Here is a 21,262-nt window from a genome sequence, read left to right on the forward strand (position 1 = left end):
AAAGAATTAAATGCACTTTCCTGGCTGAAAACTCTTTATGTCACAGATCTCAGTACAGGTCACCCCTTTGAATTCAAAAGCAGTGGAGCTTTTGATATATTAGAAAACAAGAAAATTAGTGCAGAGAACAGGCCATTTGAGTAATAGTTGAAAATCTTCTGCGGGGGTATCCCTGGGTGGTGCAGCAGTTAGCGCCTGCCTTTGGCCCAGGGTGCGATCCTGGAGACCCGGGATCGAATCCCACATCGGGCTCCCGGTGCATGGAGCCTGCTTCTCCCTCTGCCTGTGTCTCTGCCTCTCTCTCTCTGACTATCATAAATAAATAAAAATTAAAAAAAGAAAAAGAAAGAAAATCTTCTGGGGAGTATTTATCTCCATTAATTTGTTGGTTCAGGGGGACATAAGGTACAAAGAAAGTCATCACACAGTGGTCTGATACAGTTTCCAGCTCCCACAGTCAGAAAAATTCCTGTGATGTAGAAAGAAAGAAAGAAAGAAAGAAAGAAAGAAAGAAAGAAAGAAAGAAAGAAAGAAAGAGTTGATAATGCATGTCAAGCACTAATTTTTGGGAATTGGCCAATATAGAGGTGGAATGTTCTGAAATTAGCACATTAGCTTAGATACAGGAGAGGTGACAGCTCAGGGAGACTTGAGGAGAGGTCTCAGGAACTTGAGATACAGTAGGTGACAGGAGCAGGGGCGCCCTGCCTCCCCAGGACCCTGGGCCATGGGTTAGCTCTGGGGTTCACTACACCCAAATGGCTCTCCTCCAGAGAGCGGGGAGAGGAGGCCCAGAAGCCCAGGAAGTCTTGCTGAGAAGGGCTCCCCTGGAGTCCTTCTGGCACAGGGGAACTTGTACCCACACTTGGGAGACTGCAGAATTTGGAAAGCATAATTGAACAAGTTAAGGCCAGTGAACCAGATAAGACCATCTGAAGGGACCTGGGGGTGAGCAGGCCTAGAGGACAAATGGGCAACCAGTGCTGAACAAACTCACAGACCTGGCCTAAGAGTCAGGCCTCGCTTGGGTGTGCCAGTGGGGGGCTGGCTGGATGTGAACCAATGGGGCACTTTCAAAAGTTACACCCCTATACTGTGGAGGTGTCGGCCAAATCTCCCTTTAGGACCAAGGGGTGGTGTGCCTGAAGCAGTCCCGCTACTAGTTGGGTCCTGATTAAGTGTTCACAGTATCCTCAAGTTAAGTCAGCTACAGAGATGACCCAGAGAGCCATTGTTTTCTTGCCTGGCACCATCCCCCTCTATCCTGCCAAATGGAGACCTCGTGAATACTCTAAGAGGAAGTATATGAATTTCGGTTGGCCCAATGGCTGCTGTGGTCTCTTTCATCCGGCCAGCATGATGAGTTCTGACTGGTTTGGTTGCATGGCAAAGTTAGTTAATCACAGCCTGAGAAGAGGAGAGAGCTTTGTAAAACCTCCCTGGTACTACTAGTACTTGGCACTAAACTCTAGAGAAGCTCCAATCTCTCTCCAGTGGGGTCCTAACACGTCATCTCTCCACATCCCCCGCCCCATGCCCCTTCACTGTAGAGAGGATAAGGATGCATGTGTATAAGCTCCTGGAGGGCAGGAGCCATGTGATGTAATCTTTTACGGCTAATACCGTGTTGTCTAATAATGAGAGCCACCAGCTATGGGTGGCTATCAAGCACTTCAAAGTGGCTACTCAGAATGGAGATGTGCTGGGTTCAAGACTTAAGGTGAAAATACAATGTAAATTATCTGATTAGATGACTTTGTATCAATTACATGTTGAAGTGATAATATTTTGGTTAAATGAAATATAGTACCAACATTAATTGTTCCATTTCCTTTAGGGTTTGAGAGAACAGACTATATTTTAGAGCTGTTTTAGGTTCACAGCCAAACTGAGCAGAAAGTACAGAGAGTTCTCATCTAGCCTTGTCCCCGCACACTCTCGCCTCCCCCACGGTGGATATCCTGCACCAGATTGTGCATTTTTTACAGCAGATGAACCCATAATGACTTCATTATCACCCAAAGTTCATATCCTTTTACCTCTTAATGTGACTCTCGAAAACTTTAGAACTCCATTTGAGGCATTATATTTCTTTCGGGTAACACTGTCTTGCACCTTTTCGGGTGGCAAATCTAAAACAAAAACTTTTATATACGTTGGATGATAAGACCACACATATTAAAGAATAAACTGACCTTAGAACTTTTGAGATCTTGACATAGGTACAAGCTGACCTTTGTCCCTTCTTTCTACAGCTAGTTAGGAAGGAAACGACTCCGAGGAAGATCTCCACATAATCACCTGAAAGCCTTGTCTCGGACCCAGACTGACTTTCAACCCATGCTCTGACATTTGACAATCCAGTAGCAGTTGCTGGGGCTCGCTGAGCTGGGACAGTAATCCCTCTGGAAAGAGCAGGGCCGGTTTCAAGTGTCTCTGGGGCCTCCTAGCTTCTGGCCCTGTTCCCTCAAAAGGCCAATCTCAATCTCAAATCCCATAGGTCATTGCTAGAGTGGCGTCTGCCCCACATCGCCTCAGGGGCCTGGTCGGCCAGGGAGAGTCAGAGTGAAGGCAGTAGGTGCAGCTGTACTCTTCCTTGGCTCCTGTGAAGCCTCACTGAATACTTATCTCGAAGATTTGTTTCCAACATCACTTTCTGCTTGGCTGGAGTTATATGGAAGACTTGTGCCATTAGCAAATTGGCTTTCCACACCTCACAAACCAGCTCATGTACTTACTCCCAGTGCACAGAATACCTGCTCTAATTTCTGAAGTTGGCCGACATTTCAGGCCAGAACCTGCGGGAGCCTCTGTCCAAGGCCTGGTGAGAAGGGCCTGTTTGCCTAAGAGGATTAAACAGAGCACAGCCAGCCAAGCGTCCACCGAGGCCATTTAATGACTTCGGCTCTAATCTCCGACTCATGTAGGCCTTGTCAGCGACCACCAGTCACGACTGAATTTCTTTCTCACTGCTGTGTCTTTCTTCACTTCCCCTGCACAAACTCCATCTTTATCCTTCTGAAGAATCCCTCCCCGGTCCTCAGAGCTCACATTCTGCTTCACTCAGCCCTCGGGGTGGGCTCCTCCCTGGGGGGAAGTAGAACTGTATCACGGGCTCACATCATCATTTTGGAAGAAATTATCTAAACAGAACATTCCCCTTCACAAAAGAAATATCTACTTGATGGGAGAAGGCAGAGTCAAAGTCTGGGTTGGTGAGCCATCTCTGTCCTCGCTTGTCTATGACTGGGAAAACCCAGCTACCTGCCGTCCACCCCTTGATGCTACTTCAATGTTCTTTCACCCAGTGCTTTGAACATCGACTTTGATCCGAAGGCCATGCTTGAAAGTCGGTTTTCCCACAGTGCCCTTCTGTATGTTGTGATAGTTTAATGGCTTCCTTCTTCTGTAATAGGGCTGCCTTCTCCCCTCTGGTCAGGGAGAGGTTCAAAAGTGTGTCGGATGCAAAAAAAAGGAAAATCCTAACTAACATATCAGTATTTTATTTAAGATTTCTGCGTTAGATTTATTAGAAAAACTGGCCTGCTATTTTTGTGAGCTCTGTGTGTGCATGCTACACCATTACTGTCAAGTTTTGTGTCAGTGCTATGCTGGCTTTATAAGAAGGCATTGGAAGCTCTTATTTTCCTTATCCTAGGAAAGTTTTTAAAGTATTAAAACGATCTATTTCTTAGAGATTTAAAATAATTCTTACGTGAAATTATCTGAGTCTGGCAGCCAGACAATGCCTCTGCCTCATACATGGTAATGTGCTTAGAGTTGAACATGGAATTTCCTTTTAATTTTCTCCATCGTTGTGTTACTTCCCAATTTTCCTTTTTAATTTTATGTATTTGTATTTTGTACCCCCTTTTGGGGCAAGTGGGATATATAGGGTTTATCTATATTGTTTAAAAAGCATTATATTTTGGATTCATTGATTTTTTTCTACCAAATATCTAAATTTTAAAAACTTCATTTCAACTCTCATCATTATTCATTTCTTCCTTTTGCTTTCAGTATTTACCTTGTGTTGTTTTTCAGATTTCTTGAGTTGAATAATGAATGCTGTATTCTGATTATTTGATAATGCTAAGTGCTTAAGCCTAAAAATTTTCCTCTAAGCACAGCTTTAATCACATCTTTAGTTATGAAGCTTAGCTTTAAACATTTATTTATGATTACCATTGTCTAGGTCTTCTGCACAGCTGTACTGGGCTCTACTCTGAATACCGTCCCACTTTAAGGTTTTGACTTTCTCCTCTTTTGCAGTGAGCAGAGCTGGGGGTGAGGTCTTAGAAGGCACAGGTACCTTGGCCTAGAGTTCCCTCCTAGGGCACCTACACACCCCTGCCTCTCTGAAATGCCAAACTTTAGAACATCATTATAGAAATGGGCCTCTTTCTTCTGTGTTCTCTCCAGGAATTTAAACTTAATGGTGCCTAGTAGAGCACTCCTTCGGTTGGGTTTTATAGAGTTCTTTCACTTACTTTCAGTGATGTTAGCATCCGGAGAGTCAATATTTATGGAGTGTCAATTCCTAGTCTGATTGTTAGTATTCCTTGCTCTTTTTACTGTCACTCGGCCAGTTCCAGATACCCTTTAAAATGATTTGGGAGTTGTAGATATTATTTTAGGTGTGTTTCAGAACGGGAAAGAGACACAGAGCATTTCATCTCGTCATCTGTTATCAGATGTATTAGTGCTTAATTTGTTGAAGAGTACGCGAAAAGTTTTCTAGACTCACGAGGTTCATATACAATTTAAGCTTGATTTCCAAGTGATCACTTTCATGAAGAGAAAAAGAGTTCTCTCAGCTTACACAGTTCCTAAGCGCTAGTTGATCTCTCATCTACTAAGTAATATTCACCCTCTCTGCCTCTTACCTTCCATTAAGCAAGTAGGGTTTATTGGCCTGATTTATTCTGTTGACAACACAGGGCACACAGGGCTGGTAATAAAAGGAAGATGGCTGATTTCTGCCCTTGTCCAAGGAGAATACCCAGACTCCAGCCCTTTGCAGACTTGACTTTGAATTTGAAAATGTGCTTAGTTTCTCCTGTGATTACCTGAGGCTATCTAAGGAGGTCTGGTGACAACAGTTAATGAGGAAGACTTGTTGGTGTGTCAAAATGCCCATTGTCCAGTGTCTTTTTTAAACCTGCACAAATTGCTTTGGTCAGCAATGAACCTGAGTAAGACGGGCCAAGGTTCTTTGGATCACACCGTTCCTATGGCTTCCCTGGATAAGACTAACTCCAAAGAAAAGGAATCAAGAGCTAATCATAAATCACACTGGAAGCTTTATATAAAACCGTAGAATAATCAGATGGAGTAGAGTGTGTCTCAGGCTGAGTTTTGCTTGGGGCCCACTAGCTCATCAGTGTTTATGGCTCCCTCATGCTGTGCTGGATGCCACAGGCTCTCACGAGCAGCGGAGAGATTGAGGTCAACTTTGAATTCAGGGAAGCCAAAGGCAGTGCCAGGTAAGTTTGTAGACACTTTTCAGCCACCTGCCTTATGTTATGATGCTTCAAAATGTCTCCAGGCCAGAGATCCACTTCGTACACTGAGTCGGGGTTTGGAAAGGAAAAATCCTCCCGAAATAAAAGTTGGCAGGTCTTCTTTAGGGATGTGGCAAATGGAAACATTTTGGCCCTGTCTCCATACAGCTTTGGATTGCCCTATGCCTTTGAATTTCGCCTTTATTTCTAGCAATTTCTCAAAGAGGACAATGTAACCAGGATATCTCCCAAGAAAGATGGCTCTTCTATTTACTTTTACAAAGGAGGTGTAAGGTGTAGAAGACAGAGAAAAGGTGATTAGAGAGATGGCAGTGGGAATACATTGTCTCCAAAGAGCCCTGTGATCGTGTGAAGTGAGAATTCAGGCACAGGACAGTCAACACATGGATAAAGACTTTCCATACGTTGTTGGGAGATCTAGAACTGACTTCCAGAAAATGCTGCCCTCTGGACCTACCTCTCTTAAGAGGCAAGGTTCATCTAACTGGTTAGGAAGATAGCAACACTAAACTTTTCTGGCACAGACCAGCCTGACCCTTCTGGAGAACTGACAGGCTCTCTAAAAATTACATTTTCTTCTAGAATTGTCTTTGAAACACTTCATCTAACTTTCATCCTGAAAGCATTTGTCAAGCTCCAGTGGACAGGCCACAGAAGAAAATGCTAGGGACTTCATAAAGCACAGAATCTAGTAGAAGACCTTCACACAGAAAACTGGGATCCCAGAGGGTTATATCTTTAGTGTAAGCATGAATTAGATATATTCTAGCCCCCTCCCCCTACCACCACTACACTAAACATCAAGGAATATCACCTTTCTTCCATGTTAGCACTTGGGTAAGGGAACAAAATCTCTGCCTTGGCTACTCATAAACACAAGGCCATTGTATAATTTTCCAACCTCAATTCATACTACCTGGGTAGTCCCAAGAAACTCAAGTTGAGAATTAGTGGAGGGCTACTGGCTTGGTAGCAACCTTGGCTTATGGTGCTAAGAAAAATGATGCCTCTGAGATTTATCTCAAAGAATTTCCATTGATAAAACTTTAAAAAAATATGAGCTCACCAGCACAGATCACAAAACTCACAAGGATTCCAGCATAATACTACTGAAAAAAAAAAAAAAAAAACCCAGACAGGAGATTCAGTGTCCAAAAGATTTCAGGTATTGGATTATTAGTCCATAGAATATAAAACCCAGTAGTTTTATATTCTGTCTAAAGGAAAAAAATTGAGGGTCTATATTAGTTTGCCAGGGCTGTCATAACAAAGTATCACAACCTTCGTGGCTTAAACAACAGATATTTATTTTTTCACAGTGCTAGAGGCTAGAAGTCCAAGACCAAAGTGTCACTAGGATTAATTTCTTCTGAGGCATCTCTCCTGGGCTTTATATGGCCATCTTCTTTGTCTTCATGTGGTCTTCTCACTGAATCTGAATCTCTTCCAATAAGGGCAGCAGTTATAATGGATTAGGACCCACCCCAATCATCTCATTTAACCTTAATTACCTCTTTAAAGGACTCATATCCTATGTAGTCACATTCTGATGTACTGGGGGTTAGGATTTCAATAGATTAATTTTGAAGGGCCACATCTCAGCTTATAACAAGCTATATAAATACAAGCAAGGAAAAAAATTTATTAAAATTTTCAAGCATTTTTGAGAAAATATCCAACTAGAACTTCTGGAAATGAAAAGTATAACCATTTTTGTAAGCCTCAATGGATGGTTTAAGAGAAGTTTAGCACAGCTGAAGAAATAGACAACTGGAAGATAGACCAGCAGTTTACATATTTCACAGTCCAGAGAGAGAAGGAGAAATGATCAGAATTGAGACTTCATCCTCAGAATTAAACATTCCAAGGAATCCAGGCAGGCTTTGCAAAGGAGGAAAGAGAGAAAGAAAGAAAGAAAAAAGAAAAGAGAAAAGAAAAGAAAAGAAAAGAAAAGAAAAGAAAAGAAAAGAAAAGAAAAAGAAAAGAAAAGAAAAGAAAAGAACACTCAGGGCTGAAACACTAAAGTCAGGGAAGATCTAAAAAGCAGGCAGAGAAGATGGATTACTTACAAAGGAATGACAAACTTACAACTGACTTCTTAATAGCAGTCATGGGAGCTAGAGGACAGTGGAAACATTTTTAATATGTAGAGAGAAAGTAGCTACCAACCTCAAACCACACCTGCAGGGAAAAAAAACCATTCAAAAACAAGAGTGAAATAAAGACACTTTGAGGTAAGAAAAAACAGACTGTTATTTAAAAGGAATCCTAAGGGCTTCTTTGAAGCAGAGGGACATCATCTTGTGTATAAATATTGAGATGAAAAATGGCATAATGAGCCAAGAAAGTGGCAAATGTACGAGTAAATCCCAAAAATGTTGCCTTTACAAAACAATGACAAAATAAGTGAAATACACAGGACCAGTAGCGGAGGAATTGGGATAACAGGATTAAAGTGTCCTGGGGCCAACAGGATGTGCAGGTGGAAGGAAACTTGTTAATTAATTTTAGCATACGATAAATGAAGTATGCTTGTGAACAGTCCTGGAGAAGCTCTAGAAGAGAATTACATTTATAAGTCTCCAACTGATAGGAATAAATAAAAAGAAGTCAGTCTCAAAGAAGGCTAAAAACGAGAAGAGATCTGGAGACGGTTACAGACCACAAGATAAGATAAGGAGATAAAATATTTCAGTGACCTCTTTACACGAAGACCTGATAAATGCCTCAACTAAAAGTCAAAGATGGCAGACTGGGTTTAAAATATCTAGTTACATGCTCATTCAATAGGAAACACATCTATTATTTTAAAAATATTTTATTTATTTATTTATTCATGAGAGACACACACACAGAGAAAGAGGTAGAGACACAGGCAGAAGGAGAAGCAGGCTCCATGCAGGAAGCCCAACATGGGACTCGATCCTGGAACTCCAGGATCAGGCCCTGAGCTGAAGGCAGATGCTTAACTGCTGAGCCACCCAGGCATCCCTAGGAAACACATCTAAAACAGAAGGATCCTTCTTTATTAATATATAAACTTAAAACTATAAATTCCCTCCCAAATAGCATGTTAAGTGATAGCCTACACATTTGGAGGAAGGGAGGAGGAATTTTTTTTTTTTTTTTACTATATACCACTTTGCATTGAAAAATATTTAATGGCATGGGGATATACTTTTAATAATGAATGGTTAAATATTAAAAAATCAAATAGAGCATGAGCAATAAGATTCACTTATCCCCCAAAAGACACAGCCCTATATATTTGTGTCATACATGTATAGAAAAAAGACAAGAAGGAAATATAGTAAAATGTGAACAGTTTAACTCAGGGTAGCAGGGCTCCAGTATTTTTAGTTTTCTCTATACATTTCTATAATTCCTTTGTACCTTTCCATATTTCCATAATGAAAGTGATTATGTTTTATAATCGGAAAAGATTTATAAAACAGAAAAGCAACCAATACATAAAACCATATACTGGGGGCATGGAGGGCGACACAGTCTGCTCGTGTCATCCCTAATAAGCATTATTGGATTCCTGTTAGTGAACTTCGCAGGCATGAACCGACACCTGGGAGATAGATAATCAATGTGCCCTCAATGAACTTGCCCCCTTTGCTAGGTGGCTAAGAGCTGACTTGTGCCTGGTGTTGTGACCTCATATGCTTTGTGCTGTGCTATATGCAGTCTCATTCTCCTCTCCCTCAGAGACAAGAATGTGGAATAGAATATTCAATAGTCTGTAGTACCCATTTGAGATTTTTAAAAGAGTAACCAAAAAATGCTCTGGGAATCTGAATGTTTCACATGGCACATATACAATTTCTTATGACACTTTCCTATTGCTCTGTTTTCCTTTTGAGTCCAATTTGTTCTTTCCTTAGCTGGGCTTTCTACTAGAACGAAGAAAAAGGAAATGGCTTTTCCGATAAAATACCAAGAAAAAACTCTGATGACATTGGAAAAGATTTCCCTCATTTATCCACTGTTGACTTGGAAGGTACATCTCCTCATCTTCAGAAGCGAGAATAATGCTGAATTCCTCTGAAGTCCTGAGATGAGAAATGATGGATTTCCAGAAAGGTTATTACTGAAACATAGGGTTTTCTCAGTGTGGTTCTGAATCTTTCTGTCCGTCTGACCATCCATCCATCCATCCATCCAACCATTCATCCATCCACCTATCCATCCATCCTCCTATACACTCAATCTCATGAATACATGTAGAAAAACAATTACACATTATGCATAATAATGCTACAGGGAAGGGAGTAAGATATTAGCCTTGCCCTTGAGAGCCTCATAAGCAAACAAAGAGAAGCATGTACAGAACTAATTATAATGCAAGTAAGACTAAGTGCTAGTGTTTATCATCTGTATGTGAAATGCTGAAGGGGAGATAATGCAAGAGCAAAAGTTATTTCCCCTGCCTTAAAGAGATGGATAATCCCATGGGGGATAGAGAATATAACCCCAAGAAACAGTTGTATAACAAATCCTGATGATATTCCCTCGAGTGACCTTGGACTCAGAGTTCAAGGAAAGCAAGCTAAGGAAGTGCATTCCCTTGCTCAGAAATGTGCTTTTTCCCAGGTCCTCTGAGGCAACAGTGGCAGTCTGTGAAAATGCGCATCTCCTCTATGCGTGGGCAAGTCTGCTGGCACAGGGTTTTACAAGCTGTTTTCATCAGCTTCTTACCTGCTCAGTTGAAATTCCCAGGCGTCACAAGATCCTTGCTTAACCAAGGTAGAGCTCAGTTCCACATAGGACTGACAAGACTCGTATTTAAGGCAGTAACAACAGCAGGTGGATGCCCTAACTGTCCCAGGAGCCCATTTTCTAGACCAGTTGCCCTGCAGAACTTTCTGCTATGATGAAAGTACACTGTGTACTAGATGGCCCCTCTCTCATGTGGTCAGTGAGTGCTTGAAATGTGGCTAGTGAGACTTACAGATGAAATTCTTAATTTTATTTCATCTTCATTGTAATCAATTTAATTCAAATTCAAGTGCCTTCATTTTGATTAATTCAAATTTAACTCATGGCTACTGGATTGGACAGCAGAGTTCTAGATCATGAAGCTCAAGAACATGGGAGGTGATGAGCTTTTCTTGAACTAATAGGCATGTCCTGGTAATTCAGAGAATCACTTAGCTACTGAAGTGGGTAGAACTGGGCCTTGGCTTTCAACCGTCAGATGGTCTTATGCCACAGGGTTCAGTTTCTTGTCTTCTTGTCTTTTCTCCACCTCCACCCCCAACTGCAATCCAGTGGTTTCAAACATTTGTACCCTGATGAAACAAAGGACTCACAAGACCACTTAACCCAAATTCCATTAACCTGAACGCTAACCTCCTGTTGTACTATTGCCACTTCAAGACTTTTCATTAGAGTGAATGAAAAGATCAGGACACTTTCAGTGGCACATCAATAAAGCCTGGTATGGGGCCCAAGAATCTGAATTACTAAAAAAATGTATCTAAGTAATTCTCCTGTGCTTTTATTTTATTTTTAAGATTTAATTTATTTATTCATGTGAGAGAGAGAGAGAGAGAGAGAGAGAGAGAGACAGGCAGAGGGAGAAGCAGGCTCCATGCAGGGAGCCTGACGTGGGACTCGATCCCTGGTCTCCAGGATCACGCCCTGGGCTGAAGGCAGTGCTAGACTGCGGAGCCACCCAGGCTCCCCTCTCCTGTGCTTTTAGAAACCACATTGCTTCACACCAGAAGCAGAAACACCATATAGAACTTATTGTAATGGGAGCATTTACTCAGCCAACAAATATTTACTGAGCACACAATATTAAGTACGTATGAATATAAGTTAGGGAAATAGCAGTGAACAAGACAGGCGAGATTGCTGTCACATGGTCTAGTGGGAGACAAAAATAAACCATGAACATATAAAAAGATAATATCAGGTAGAGAATGTTCATTGATGTGTGGAAAACATATAGTGTAAGGGAGAGAGAGAAGGACTGTGTTTAGGAGCTGCTTTAAACTGTGGTCAGAGAAAGTCTGTTTTCAGAGGTGATGCTAAAGCTGAGACTAATTATGTGGAAATCTGGGGGAAAAGCTTTCCAGGCAGAAGGAACAGCAAGTGCAAAGACCCTGAGGCAGGGACAAACCTGGGCTGTCTGAGGGCTGAAAGAAGGTCAGTGTGGCTGAATGTAGTGAACAAGTCAGGCTGGGAGGCAAGGAGCACAGGAGTCAGATCATTTCGGGTCTATATACAGGGCAAGTGGCTTAAATTATACTCTCTAATATGGTTAGAAACCATTAGCAAGATTTAAGCAAGAAAGTGATATGGTGGCTTTCTGCTTTTAAGAGATTATTTTGGCTGTCAGGTGGAGAATGCATTATAATAGGACAAGTGTAGAAAAGCCTAGAGTTGGGATAGGAGTTCTTGCTGTGGGCTAGACAAGAGATAAGGACTCAGATCAGAGTTGCAGCAGTGAGTGGAGTGAGATGTAGTCAGATTTGAGGGTATATATTGAAGTTAGAGCCAGTAGGACTGGCTGATCGAATGTGGGGTCCTATTAAAAACCAAGAGTCAGAGACAAATGATTTTTAAGATTTGGATGTGAGCAACTGGATAGACGATGGCACCATTTGACTCACAAAGGAGCCCTAGGGGCAGAAATAGGCTTTGGAAGGTCACCAAGAGTTTACTTTTGGACGTTTAAATTTGAGATGTCTATTGGACATCCAGGCAGAGATGTCATAGTCAGTTTCCTTAGAGGAAAGATAAGGATTAGAAAGATTTGGAAGTCGTGAATGTATAGATGGTATGAGACCATAAGAGGTTACTGGATAGAGTGTGGAGAAAAGAATGGGGTGTTTTGGTGAGAGGGGGCTGGAGGATGAGAGGAGAGCAGAAAAGGGAAGGGGAGAGAAGAGAAGATATCCAGAGATTGAATCCTGGGGGATCTAACACTTGGGCGAGCAGAAGAGACTGGGAAATGCAGTAATGTGGTAGGAGGAAAACAGAAAATGTGTTATCATGGGGCCCTAGAGAAGAAAATGAAGAAGGAGAGAGGGGTCCACTGTGAAAATAGTTGCTGGGGTTTTCTGTAAGATGGATCAGAGAATTGACTTCTGGATTAAGTAAAAGGAGGTCCGTGATCCCACTCTCATAGAGGTGGGGGGAACGTAGAGGATAGGAAGAGAGAAAATAGAGATGGTGATGATTCATATTTTTTGAGAAATTTCATCATAAGGGGAAACAGAGAGATGAGCCATGGTTGGATGGGAATGTAAGGTCAAGGAGAAGTTTTTCTTTTGTTTTTGTTTTTAACAGGAGTCATTTCAAGTCAGATGTATATGTCAATGGGATGACACTGGAATAAGAAGGATTTTGATGGTGCAAAATGTTGAGCCAGTCTCACTATCCCATGAGAAATCAGTCTGTGGTCACCTGGAGAATCCTTCCATACCAATGCTCATCTATGAGTCACACAGTGAGAACCGCTTCTGTGGACACTCTTGAGTTTCCATGTGAAAACAAAGGCTTTTTAGTGGGATTGGACAAAGAGTGTGGCCACCAAGAGCTTGACATCATGTCTTTTAACAACTCGTGGTGTGTGATATCATCAGTTGGCATGAATCTTACCACCCAGGGAGACATGCTGCTCATGATATGGCCCTTGGAGGGGTGAGAGGCAATGAGTGACTCACCCAGCCTGGTGCTCCTTTGAGTGAGAGCCAAACGTAGGGCAGTCCCCCTTGGACTTATATCTGCTACTTCGACCTAGTGCCAATTCTGTGCCTCTCCCCTGATTAAATGGGTGGGTCAGAGCTTTAGCATCATTGGCTTACTCGCTGGGATCAGCCCCCTCTTACCATTTGGTGTCCTTTTTGCCCTTACTAATTATATTCCCTTGTAGGTAGTGAACACTCAGGAGGTCCCAGGAACTTGGTATGGGTGGGCTGATTCCTACCTTGGTGTCTTTCTTTCTCCTGAAACGCTCCACCATAAGCAGTTAAAAGTAGATACGTGGGTAGAGATGGAACCAGGCACACTCTACATATCAATACAGGTATATTGCTCCAGAGCCGGGCCTGTGACATGCTTTCTCTAAAAGGTATAGACTATTTTTGTTCTTCCCCAAAGCACAGGATTTTTCAACAAATGCCTCTAAAGACCTGCTAATGACCCTGATACAGCAAACCATTACACTCAGATCAAGAACTGTATAACAGTAGGCAAGGGGCCCAGATCCACCTGTAGAGTCCAGTGTGCCAGGAATCAACGCGTGTCACTGTTCGACTGGATAGCTAAAGGCTGCTTTCTAAATGCATGACGGCTGCATTTCCAGCTTTTCCTGGGAACAACTGCCCCAACTGTGCCAACAAAATGGCCAGGAATCCATGCTGGTGCATGCACACTCCCACACTGGGCTGCCCAGGCTGAGAAAAGAGTATCTTAGTACTCTTCCAGAATACCTTATAGGGCCACAACACTCTGAGCCATTTGTGGTTAAAATGAGTTTGCTTACTCAAGACAGAGAGCTTTGGTGATCGCTGTTACTGTAGGAAGCCATTTGGGCAAACACTAAAAAGCACAGCTGTGGGGTGCCTTACAGTGAAACTGCTTCTCTTTGCTTTGACAGGAGCTTGTGTTTGAATAAGAGAGCTCCAGTGGCCGATGGGGAACAATAGAAAGAAAGATCAGATGTTACTATGGAAGCATCAAAAAAAACTTGCAACTCCAGGAAATATCATTGAGGCAGGAAGTCAAAGCAACAGCCCTGTGTTGGCAGATTCTGGACTGAAATCTTTCTGGACCTTTTTTTTTTCCTTAAATTCTTGAGGGAGTTGGGGGAAAGGCATGATTATACAATTGCAGAACAGTTGTAATAATTTGTAAGCAATATCAATTGAAATAGTGATTTGGCCATGGTTTATAAGTCATAATAGAATAATAACATTGTACCCATCACACAAATAATTATGAATGGGAATGAGCCTGACAAGGACAGAAGGTTTAAATCAGAATGAGCAAAATAACAGAAGCAGCAGTCTTCTGGAAGGGTGTATTTGGCCTCCTCATGTTCTCACCAAAATGGACTCTCTCCTACCCCTTCAGCTGAGAATTTAACCTGTGGGGTGCAAAACCTCATAGTGGTGGTTGACCAGGACACCTGGAAAAGGCTCAGGAAAGTGAAGTAGGGTACAATTGCATCCTGGTTTTGGTGCAAAGATCCAAGGGGATGTGTAAGGTGTTCTCAGCACAGGAAACAGTTACCAGGTGCAAGGGGGGCTTGCTTTAGCTAATGCATTCCCCCCCCCCCCATGGAATTTCTGAACTACTTTGTTTTAAACAGCCTTTGTGCATCCCAGAGGGGACCCAAGTGTGGAAGAAAGGGTGAAGCTGGTCTTCAGCAGCTGTCCTTCCCTTTTCTGCTCTTTTCCCCGTAATAACTAGCACCCTCGTAAGAGCTCATGCCTTTGAGGAAGCAGAGAGGCCCTTTGAAAGGCAGTAGGAGTTTGGGCTGGCAGCCTGGGCTTAAGACCCAGGACAATTGACTTTGTGTGACCTTGAGCAAGGTCAAGTTTATCCATCTGCAAAATGGAGATTTAAATACCTACTTAGTAGGGTTGCTGTGATAATTTAATGATCAAATACATGTAAAGTACTTAATACAATACAGTTCCTGGCATGAGGGACACTCAATATATGTCAGCTATTACAAGTTTTGATAATCTAGAGCCACTGGCAAATCAGTGTGTTTCTGAGCAGATCTCCCAAAGGTCCTTATGCATTAGGGACACTTGGGTTGGAGAACCAATGCTAAATCCAAAGAAATGAATATCTGATTCTTCCAAGGCCTGTGTCCATGAGGGGACCTCTTAGATAAGTGTCTTCAGATGATGACAAAATCTTTTCTACTTGGACGTAAGGTCATCCTTGGCTCCAGATTCCTGGGTGAGCTTTGTGTAGCTGTTGGGGACTCCCCATCTTGTCCACATGCCCTTCAAGGGGCCAGTTAGGAATCCAGAAACTCCGTTTACTGAGGGCCATAGACAGTGCACCTAGATTCTCCCAGAATTCTCTCTCTTCTCACTATGAATATGAGGTTCCCTCCAGCAGTGAGGGGCCTCATTTAGATATTCGTCCTCAGCAGGGCCACCGATCATACCCAATCTAAGCAGTCTTGATTTGTTCCTTTGTACACAAAAGGCACGTATGTCTCGCAGGACTCACATTTCCCTGCGAGCATCAGGGAAAATATAACTAATTAATATAATTTGACTTTGCTTGGTTCTTTTTTTTTTTAAAGATTTTATTTATTTATTCATGAGAGATATACAGAGAGAGAGAGAGAGAGAGGCAGAGACACAGGCAGAGGAAGAAACAGGCTCCATTCAGGGAGCCTGATGTGGGACTCCATCCTGGGTCTCCAGGATCAGGCCCTGGGCCAAAGGCGGTGCTAAACTACTGAGCCACGCGGCTGCCCTGCTTGGTTCTTTTTTTTTTTTTTTTAAAGATTTTATTTATTTATTTATTCATGATAGTCACACAGAGAGAGAGAGAGGCAGAGACACAGGCAGAGGGAAAAGCAGGCTCCATGCAGGGAGCCCGACGTGGGATTCGATCCTGGGTCTCCAGGATCGCGCCCCGGGCCAAAGGCAATCGCCAAACTGCTGCACCACCCAGGGATCCCTCCCTGCTTGGTTCTTAATGGTTGATTAGTTGATTTATACTAGGGCTTTTTTAGTCACAATGGCAAACAAACAACAAAAAAAAAAAAAAAAGAAAAAAGAAAAAGAAAGAAGAAAGAAAGAAAAAAAAGAAAGAAAGAAAGATAAGATTAATGACTTGCAAATGCCCTATTTTCACCGATGCTCATGAGCAAGTTTGAGGGGATACAAGGGGAAATCATGAATTACACTAGATGAATCAGTCCCTTAGTGCTGCCAGACATATTAGTATAAACTGGGTAGTTCAAAACAGTAGAGAGCTATTCTCTCACAGTTCTGGAAGACTAAGTCTGAAATCAAGGTATCAGCGTGGCCATTTTCACTCCAAAGGCTCTATGCGAGACTCCTTCCTTCCCCTTTACCTCTTGGTGGCACCAAGCATTTCTTGGCTCCTGGTACCATAACCCCAATCTGTGCCTCCTCTTCACATGACCTTCTTTCTTTGTCTCTCTGTGTCCAACTCTTCCTCTCCTTTCTTTTATGAGGACATCAGTCATTGGACCTAGGGCCCTCCCTAAAGCCAGAATGACCTCAAGATCCTTAACTAATTACATCTGTAAAGACCCTATTTCAATAAGGTCAGAATCAGACCTATAAATACTGATGATGAGAACAAACTGATGGTTGTCAGAGGGAAGGGGATGGGGTGATGGGCAGTGACCAAGGGGAGTGGGAGACACAGGCTTCTAGTTATGGAATGAATGTCATGAGGACAAAAGGTACAACAGCCCAGGGAATATGGTCAATGGTATTGTAACAGTGTTGTATGGTGACAGATGTTAGCCTCACTTGTGATGAGTACAGTATAATGTACAGAGCTGTTGAATCACTATGTCGTACACCTTAAATTAATGTAACATGGTGTATCAACTATACTCAAATTAAAAAAAATACAAGCAGCCCAGTGGCTCAGTGGTTTAGCGCCGCCTTTAGCCCAGGGCCTGATCCTGGAGTCCCAGAATCGAGTCCCACCTTGGGCTCCCTGTGTGGAGCCTGCTTCTCCCTCTGCCTGTGTCTCTGCCTCTCTCTCTCTGTTTCTCATGAATAAATAAATAAATAATCTTAAAAAAAAGAAAAAGAAAAAGAAATCCTTGGGATCCCTGGGTGGCTCAGCGGTTTAGCGCCTGCCTTTGGCCCAGAGTGCGATCCTGGAGTCCTGGGAGCGAGTCCCACGTGAGGCTCCTGGCATGGAGCCTGCTTCTCCCTCTGCCTGTGTCTCTGCCTCTCTCTCTCACTCTCTCTACGTCTATCATGAATAAATAAATAAAATCTTTAAAAAAATACAAAATAAGGTTATATTCTGAAGTTCTGAGTAGGCATGAATTTTGGGAGAACATTACTGAACGTACCACATCAGGGAACATATAATTTAGTAAGAGAGATAAATAAGACAGCAGCTATCAGCTAGACTACAAGGTCAAACATATGTTCTTCTTTTAAAAAAAAATTTTTTTATTGGAGTTCGATTTGCCAACATATGGCATGGCACCCAGTGCTCATCCCTCCAAGTGCCCCCCTCATTGCCCATCATCCAGTCACCCCAACCCCCCGCCCACTTCCCCTTCCACTACCCCTTGTTCACTTCCCAGAGTTAGGTGTCTCTCACCTTCAAACATATGTTCTATGAGAGACTTGTGAAGCGTTATGGGCAGAAAAAGGAAAGAATGTTCCCATTCAGCAGATCTGGAGGAAACTGGTAGATAAAGTAACTTGAGAGAGACCTAGTTGGATGAGAGACATTTTATAAGGTAGGGTATTTCTGGAAGAGGAAAAAGCCTGAGTACAAAAACAGAGAAAACAGGAACTGCTCAGGGAACATGGGGTTCTGCTTACGGTGTTATTCTGAATGATCTTTGGCCACTTTATATGTGACATGCATCTTAATAGCAAGCATCTAGCACAGGGCTCTGCACACACTAGTCAGGATTTGTTGACTGGGAATAAGGAAGAGCTTAACTCCACCTCTCCAGTTGAAAATCTTGTTCTGCTAAGCTAACCTTTGTGGTCACACACGTGTTATTCTTCACCAACAGGCACTAAATAATGTAATCAATGTAATGATGACAATAAAACTGATTCAGATAAACAGCTAATTAAAGTTGAGCCTAGAAGGGTAACATGGCCTCGTTACTAAGGAGGCCCTCATCACTAAACATGACTGATTGTTTTCCCTATTCCTGAACAAACTCCCATTTCATTGTCCTTCTATCGGGCAACATATTAATTTACAATGTGCAAGGTACTGACTAGGGAAATCAGTAATGAACAGCACAGAATGGTCTGGGCTCCGTCCTGTTCACAGATGAACATGGAACCCAAATGCCCATCCACCATCTACCAGGGACTGCAATGTGAGGTCACATTTCCTTTCACAGCCAAATCATGATGACTCTGGATTCCTACCCACCAACTTCCCAGGGGTCTCCCTCAACAAACTTTCCTAAACAGTCCTGAGGTTGCCCACCTTGGTGTGTGAGCTGGTCCTCCCTGCCTTTTGTGGACTGCCAACCCTGGACGTCAGAAATCCAGCCAGCACTCTTAGCCTGATTCCTAACTGCTGCTCCCAGATGGCCCTACCTGCGGGAGGAGGAGCCTGGGGCCATGGCCAGCCTGGTCAAGGTCATCTGCCTTTCTGTAGAGATTGCCCTCTGCTGCCAGTGTCCTGCTCTCCCGGGCACGGTCCAGTCTCTATTTAGCATCTGAGATCACCACGGAGTTAAGCTTTTGCCTGGTCACTTGACTGTTTAAGCTTCATCTCCTGCACCAGTGCTCGACCTCCTCTGGGTACAGCTGCCACTTCTCGGCTCCCTCACTGGCGGGTGCTCTCCATCAAATGGCATTAATCGGACCCTCGGAGAGCCATCGGATGCCCTACTTTCCCAGAATGCAAGGGATTTCATTAACCACTTGATCCAACTTCTCATTTTACAGAGGTTAAAAGATGTTTTCCAAGGCCAAACACATAACCATATAATTTTATTGATATTTAACTTTATTACCAATCTGTTGTAGAGTCATCCTTGAGCTGATGTGAAAAAGCCCCACCGACCGAGTGGCTTCAACAACAGGAATGGGTGGTCTCACAGTTCTAGAGATGGGAAGCCTGAGGTCCAGGTGTCAGAGGGTGGGCTCCTTCTGTGGCTGTGAAGGAGAGTCTCTCCACGCTCAGTGTTCCGCTGGTGACCCGTGGTGTTCCTTGGCTCTAAGATGATGTGTCATTGTAATGTGTGCCTTCATCTTCACATGGTGCTCTCCCTACATGCCTGATTCCAAATTTGCCCTTTGTCTAGGGACATCAGTCAGATTAGCTAGAGGTCCAGCCTACTCCAGTGAGACCTCGTTGAAATAATTACATCTGCAATGACCCTATTTTCAAACTAGGCCTGCCCTGAGACACTGGTGGTCAGGACTTCAGCATCTGAATTTTAGGGGCCATATTTCAACCCGTAACATCTGTCCTCATCTTCACATGTGATTAGAGCCTGTCAAGATGAGAAGATCATGAATTTGGGGAAGCAAGCACAATTGTTTTGTGGCAGAGATGCTCTGTGTTTACCTTAAAAAGAGTCAACCTTCAGGGCTCCCGGGCAGCTCAGTCAGTTAGGTATCCAACTCTTGGTTTAAGCTCAGGTCATGATCTCTGAGTCATGAGATCGAGCTCTGTGTGGGATTCTCTGCTCAGTTCAGAGTCTGCCTGAGAATTTTTCCCCATCTGCTCCTCCCCTACCCCATTGCTCCCCCCTTTTCAAATAAATAAATAAAATCTTAAAAAACAAAACAACAAAAAAACATGTCAACCTCCAAAACAAACTCCATCTTCTTTCTGTCTTTTAAACTACTTTTCAACAAAAAACGGATAATGAAGGCTCATCAATGTGTCTACAGGGTATCTGAGGGCACTGGGTGCAATCAGAACCCCGAGCCCTTTCAGGGGAACAGCCAACGTAGACGCTCTTTGTGGCTGGCCACTTTTATTCCAGCCTCGCATTCAGAGCCTCCCCCAGAAGCCACTGACATTTATTTAGAAACTAATTGTGCTGCGGTTTGGGACTCGAAATGGAAAAAGTTCAGCTCACATTGCAATCCATCTTGGAATGAAATGGCTGTTGTGGCACCAGAAGAAAATCGTTCCATTAAGTCAAAGGCAAACCTCAATTCAAAGGACAGAAAGGCCAGAGCCTTGAGCTTCGGGGCTCTGTGTCATAGCCATGCTGGCATTTTAATAGCATTTCAGTCCCCGTAACACTCAGCTTCTACGCCTGTAAAACTCCCTTTCTCTCCCTTCTTTTCCCCTCACAGTTACTCCGAATTATCCACAAGCATTTTAACCACAGCTACATTCTCTTCTCAGACTGGTCTGATCCTCCTCTTCCAAGAAAGCTATGCCTCCCCCTCTACCATTTGGTGGTGGTGGGGGGAGGTCCCCATCCTCTGAATCACGACCGCGTTTAAGATCTGGACCCCCCTCATCCAACACACAGGAGAAAACCCTGGAGGACACCTATTTTGCTGCAAACACATGTATCTGGATTCCCCAGGAGCACGTTAGGAATGGAGAAGCTTGGGTTCCACCCAGACCTGCTGAGCCGGAATCTGTATCTTAAGATGCTCTGTGAGTGGGATGCACAGTAGATTCGAGAAGCACACTCTTGCAGGTTTAGAGCTGGGTGTGGGCCCTCAAGAGCTAATTGTCAAACCAGTGAATGACTCCTTATCTCTCTGGTGCATATTTCATCCTCTCTGGGCTGGCTTCTGTTCGTGGTCATAGAATGCAAACTATCATCAGCATTCATTATTTGTCTCCCCAGGCCCACTTAGTTCTCTATAAAACAATCAATATTTTGATATGACTCATAGGATGCTTAATCTGAATTTCTGATTCAAACATAAACACTTGATTTTCTGCTGTTTTGGATTCTCTGTGTCATTGTTTTAACAACTCAAGGACATTGGGCATTATCATCAGTTAAATGCGAACTTTCTGTATTTTTAAAAGGGAGCATTAGAGAATGTTAACCATGAAGGGGA

The sequence above is a fragment of the Canis lupus genome, chromosome 16 (assembly GCF_003254725.2).
Source record: "Canis lupus dingo isolate Sandy chromosome 16, ASM325472v2, whole genome shotgun sequence".
Taxonomy (NCBI): domain Eukaryota; kingdom Metazoa; phylum Chordata; class Mammalia; order Carnivora; family Canidae; genus Canis; species Canis lupus.